This window comes from Podarcis raffonei, chromosome 8 (assembly GCF_027172205.1).
Source record: "Podarcis raffonei isolate rPodRaf1 chromosome 8, rPodRaf1.pri, whole genome shotgun sequence".
Lineage (NCBI taxonomy): Eukaryota > Metazoa > Chordata > Lepidosauria > Squamata > Lacertidae > Podarcis > Podarcis raffonei.
The window spans coordinates 36,792,454-36,798,723 of record NC_070609.1 but is presented as its reverse complement, the minus strand read 5'-3'; positions in this window follow the sequence as shown (position 1 = coordinate 36,798,723).

Below are 6,270 nucleotides of genomic sequence, written 5' to 3'. Positions count from 1 at the left end.
TGCCTCTCCCACAGTGGTCATCCACAGCTGAAGCAAACTAGTAATGGGCAGGGATGGACTTGTGGATGCCCCACTGTCTGCCAGCAGAGGACTGTGAGGAAGCCAGAGTGGAAACAGAGTGACCACAGCCACTGCTTCAGATGTAATGTGAACCCAATTTCTCTCTCTCCTTTTTCCCACAACAAACACACACCCTGTGCTGTGTAACATGCCAAAGTGTGCAGAATTTGGTACAAGGGAAGAATCAGGAGGACACCTGCAAGATCTGACCTCCAGATCAAACCCTTGTTCATAAAATTATGCATGATGCAGAGTTTCTTTTCCCCATTGCAGCACTTGTCATGCTAAACATCACTTTCAGCAAACCTCGGCCTTATTCAGAAGATCCAACATATCTATAGACCCAAAGTATGGGGCATCCTCCTCCAGCACATGGCCCACGTGGACCTGGCATGTGAAGAGATTTAAGTTCTCCGCCTTGCTTGAGGGGGCAAGGCTTGCTCAGTGCGGCAGCTCTGGGACGCTTGTGTGTGATTTTGCAGAGCCCTCCAAGTCCCCACTTTGGACATGGCAATATTAAAAAGGATGCATCTCCCGAGAGTAATTTAGGCTGGATCAAGACCATGCACAAAGAACCAGCCTTGTTTTCAATAACCATTGTGGTTCATTCCCTTCCATCTCCACAGATATTAATATACAGTGGTACCTCATGTTACAGACGCTTCAGGTTACAGACTCCGCTAACCCAGAAATATTACCTCAGGTTAAGAACTTTGCTTCAGGATGGGAACAGAAATCATGTTCTGGTGGCACAGCAGCAGCAGGAGGCCCCATTAGCTAACGTGGTACCTCAGGTTAAGAACAGTTTCAGGTTAATAATAATAATAATAATAATTTATTATTTATACCCCGCCCATCTGGCTGGGCCTCCCCAGCCACTCTGGGCGGCTTCCATAAAAACCAAAAATACAGTAAAATATCACACGTTAAAAACTTCCCTGAACAGGGCTGCCTTAAGATGTCTTCTGAATGTCAGGTAGTTGTTTATCTCTTTGACATCTGCTGGAAGGGCATTCCACAGGGCGGGCGCCACTACCGAGAAGGCCCTCTGCCTGGTTCCCTGTAACTTTGCTTCTCGCAATGAGGGAACCGCCAGAAGGCCCTCGGCGCTAGACCTCAGCGTCCGGGCAGAATGATGGGGGTGGAGACGCTCCTTCAGGTATACTGGACCGAGGCCGTTTAGGGCTTTAAAGGTCAGCACCAACACTTTGAATTGTTAAGAACGGACCTCCAGAACGAATTAAGTTCTTAACCCAAGGTACTACTGTATATCTATCTATTTATTTAACAAGGCTTACATACTGCTTGTTACCCCACAGGGATGTCCTCCTTTCCCCCTATATTATGTAACCTTGCCTTGGAGGCCATGAGAGATAGATGGAATTCAAACTGGTAAACAAGGGATTACGCAGGCTCTGTCTGCATAGAATGCTCTGCTTGCTTGCTCTCTCCCCCAGAATGCCTGTACCTCATTTGATGGTGTTTGTTAAATGTTTCAGAAACCTCTCCATACTGGGAGTAGTGGTGGTAGAAATTAAGCCATCTCTACGGGTGCTGTTCCTCTGGTTCTTTCCCCATTCAGCTGGCCCACTCACAGGAACTCCTCTTCCTTCAGATATTTGAAGATTAGTTCCCTTCAGAATGCGCCAAGAAGATTAAATTCCTTATTGCCTCAAACTGAGACAGGGCAAATGCGAAGACAGAATGCCACCCTCAAAATTGCATTCCATTAGAATGTTTTCCAGAAACTAAGATACTTTAGTTTGTGTGCATACATCAGTTTTTGAAAGACCTTTCGTGGTGGTTGTGAGTTAATCACAGACAATTTGTTTACATGCCTGGTGTTCCACATATACATTTCTGCTCAAAGCACTTCACGGAAAATACATTGTCTACAATAACAGTTCATATAATCATAATGATATCACTGCACATTAATTCTAACAATTAACAGTTTCATAGAATCAAAGAATTGTAGGGTTGGAAGGGAGCCAAGGGTCATCTAGTCCAACCCCCTGCAATGCAGGAATCATGACTAGAGAATCCTGGACAGATGACAATCCAACTTCTGCTTTAAAACCTCCAATGAAGGACAGTCCACCATCTTCCAAGGGAGTCCATTCTACTGTCCAATGGCGGCTACCCTCAGAAAGTTTATCCCAATGTTTAGTCGGGATCTCCTTTCTTGTAATTTGAATGCTTTCTTGTAATTTGTCCTCCCCTCTGGAGCAAGAAAAAACAAGACTGCTCCATCTTCCATGTGACAGCTCTTTATATATTTGAAGGTGGGCTTACTCCAAGTATGACCAACACCAGATACAACTCTCTGGGTTTATCTGCATTATTGGTGCAAAACTTGTTTAGCATCCTGTTTTGTCTCCTCAGGGAACTTTACTTTGCAAATTGGTATTTTGCGGTGACAGTGAGGAGCTGGGTTCTTCTTAGGGGCCCTACCAAATTCCAAATTGTGGGAATGTTTAGGTCAGGCCATGACAGCTGACCCAGAATAAACCTGGCATGACTTCCTCACTGTCTTTCCCTCAGGAATCAAGGCACCAGTGTAGCCGGTTGCAGAGGGAGGACAATTCCTTCCACGCCTGGGCTCCATAGTTTCATTGTCCATATCAATAGTTGGGTGATGTGGTTTGGGCAGAGGGGTGTGTGTGTGTGTGTGTGTGTGTGTGTGTGTGTCCCAAAAAAGTGTGAAGACCAGACAGCAAATCCACATAGGACCTACAAGTACAGTGGTACCTCGGGTTAAGTACTTGATTCGCTCCGGAGGTCCGTACTTAACCTGAAACTGTTCTTAACCTGAAGCACCACTTTAGCTAATGGGGCCTCCTGCTGCTGCCCCGTCACCAGAGCACGATTTCTGTTCTCATCCTGAAGCAAAGTTCTTAACCTGAAGCACTATTTCTGGGTTAGCAGAGTCTGTAACCTGAAGCATCTGTAACCTGAAGCGTATGTAACCCGAAGTACCACTGTATATACTCCTATACTTGTATCTTTGCAGAAATGGGCTGCCCCAACAGAACAGCGGCTTGCCTGTCACACCCCTGAAGGCCCCCTGCCTCCCCGCTTTATGCACATTAATGCAGAGTGTCAGCAAACAATCCAACTGCACCCCACATTTCTTGAGGTTCCCACCTTGGTTTGCTGCATCTTGGGTTCTAAGCAAACCCATGCAGAGCTTGTCTGGGGCCCAGGGAAGGAGTCTTGTTCTTGGCATGACAGCGCAAGTCCAACAGGCTGCTGGTGCCCCCCCCCCAAGTAGTTTGGCCCTCTGGAGCTGGGGACAAGTGTACCCGGCTGTCCTCTGCTCTGCATGGGCCTGATTCTAGGTGTGTAAATGGCAGAGGAGAGAAACTCTCAAAGAATGCCATGCCCAAAAGGTATATTCTGACTTCCAGGATAGCTCAGCATTCTGGGACTAATTTTAGCAAGCTTATAATTTTGTTCTCTGTGCCTGGCGTTTTATAGCACAATGCAGCCACTAGTAATTTGATTGCTTGGGTTCTCTTTGTTGTTTCGTTCGGTATTTGACGTATTTGTGCAAAGTTTCTTTTATTCAATACCAGCCACTGACAGTGATAAAGCGATGGCTTGATTAGATGAGGCAATCTGATCACAGATCTCCCCCTCTTAGAGGCTGGTTCTGCTCTTTTGGCATATAGACCTGCCTGTGTGTGTGCATGCATTTCTGGCAAAAGGAATAACCACCTCTCAAGCAGATATAGATCTTTCCTGCTGGTCTTGGAAGCTCCCTACTTGCACTGCAGCCCCCTGTAATTTCCGAGTATATTTCTGGGAACTTGTTCCCGAGGACACAGTGCTGCTTTCTAGCTGTGGTTTCTCCCAACCCAGCCTGGCGGAAAGGGCGGGCAAAGAGGCTCCGCTTTCCTCGCACCAGCCTGCATTCCATGGGGCTCCTTTGCTTTTGCAGCTGGCTTGCTCCAGCCCCTACTGGCCTTTCCTTGCTTTCCAGGATGTTCCACTGATTCGATCAGTTGCAAACCTGAGCCAAGCTGATCTTTTCTTTGCTTCTCAGCCCATGCTCCAAGGCTGCAAAGGTTCATTTAGAACTAAAAAACATAGGAAAGCAGGTAGCAATTGTCTACAGTAATTGGCAGCTGCTCTCCAGGGAATCAGGGATCTCTCCTAGCCCTACCTGAGGGTGCTGCTGGGAATTATTATTATTATATTTATCATAAGATGCAGCCAAGGGAACAAGGGAGCCTAGGTACGACTCTGTCCAGGTGTCTCTCTCACCCCTGCATGAAAACACTGGGGATTGAATCTGGGACATTCTGCATGGCTTATCCCTTCAGCAATCTTATTTCTTTCTGCTCACCGCTGCAGCATATTTATCAAACTCCAACACATTCAAAGGCTTTCCTGCAAAGCCTGGTTGTCAGGAAGCCTTGGCTGTCTGCACTTCCCATGGGAAGGTACATAAACACAGGGGCTCCTTGAGGTTTTACTCTTGATCCCTGCCCAAAGCCCCAGCAGATCAAGAGCATCTGAGTTTGCTTCAAAATTGCCTCATGCACAGACTTTTCACCTAGTTGTCAGAGAGCCTTTATCAGATGCAGTTCTTGGAGAAGCAAGAGAAACAGCCCTGGGTACCACTTTTTTTCCCCTACACAAAAGCCTCAGCTTAGTTTCTGTGCCCAATTCAAAGTGCCATCTTTGCCCTAAAAGCCTTATGTGGCTCAGGACCCCAGTGCCTCAAAGGCCACCTCTCCCCACATGAACCAAACCAGGCCCTGTGTTCATCATCTGAAAACCTTCTCCAAAGGAGGTGTGGAGAAGGGCAGCACAAGACCAGGCCTTTTCAGTGGTGGCTCCCCATTTGTGGAATGCTGTTCTGGACCCCTGGACTACCTGGCAGCAAGTCAGTATGCCAAGTCCCCGGTCCAGGGTCACTCCACATGCCCAAGGTCCAAAACTGAAGCACAGTCCTGCAGAGATCCTGATGCATCCAAGCTGAGGTCCATTGACATGGGCAGTTGAGCAGACACATCTCCTCAGCTCTGCTGCCCTTTAATACTTTCCATGCTGATTGCAGCATCTGGGCTTGATCCTCACCTGTCCTGAGCCTACTCTGGATGAGGAATCACACACCTGCTTCCAGAGCTAGTAAGCCCCACCTGGCCCAGTGAGCAGGGCTGTGGGCCCTTGCTCCGTGTGCCTCCTGGAGTGTTCCCTACTCCTCAAAGCCTGGCGTGTTCTTGGAGACAGGGGCCCCTCTGGCTCTGGGGTTGGGTCCTGCTGCTCTGGTTCCTATACACTGACCCCCAGCCCCTCGTCCTCCTCTGTCACCCCATGAGTATTTCCTACACTGACATCTCCTTCCCCATCCCCAGCTTGCCCCGGTGTGTCCCAGTTCCGGCTCAATTGGATCCTCTTCCTCCTCCCCGTTGCCCTGCCAGTTCATGATATCTGCTTTCCCTGGGGAGGCACACCTGGCAACATCACCATCTGTTTTTATGCAGCAGGCAAAAATGGTTTTATTAACCCAGGACGTAGGACTTTAACTTTCTACATATTTTATAGTGGAGTTTATTATTGTTGTTTACTTATTTCATTTACACCCCACCTTTTTCTCCAAGGAGCTCAAAGTGGCACAAGGAGTTTTTCTCTCCCAGCTCATTTAAAAATCCACAACTCTGTGAAGAGGGTTAGTCCCAGAGGCAGTGATCAGCCCCAGTGAGCTTCATGGTCCATCAGGGGCCATCTCCCAAGGTCCTACACTCTTAACCACTACACGTCACTGGCTCTCACACAGGGTGGATCTGTGCATGTTGTAGTGAGAATTTTAGGTTGTGTTGCTTCTTGGTTTTCAGTCTGCTTTTAAGGTTTGGTTTTGTAAGGCACTCTGAGTGCAGCATTTTAGGGAAAGCGACCAATAAATATAATTTATCATAATAACAGCAACACCCTGTGTGGAGCCCACCTAGACCATGGGTAGGCAAACTAAGGCTTGGAGCCAAATCCAGCCCAATCGCTTTCTAATCCTGGCCCGTGGACGGTCCAGGAATCAGCGTGTTTTTACATGAGTAGAATGTGTGCTTTTATTTAAAATGTATCTCTGGGTTATTTGCGGGGCATAGGAATTCGTTCATTTTTATTTTATTTTTCAAAATATAGTCTGGCCCCCCACAAGGTCTGAGGGACAGTGGACAGGCCCCCTGCTGAAAAAGTTTGCTG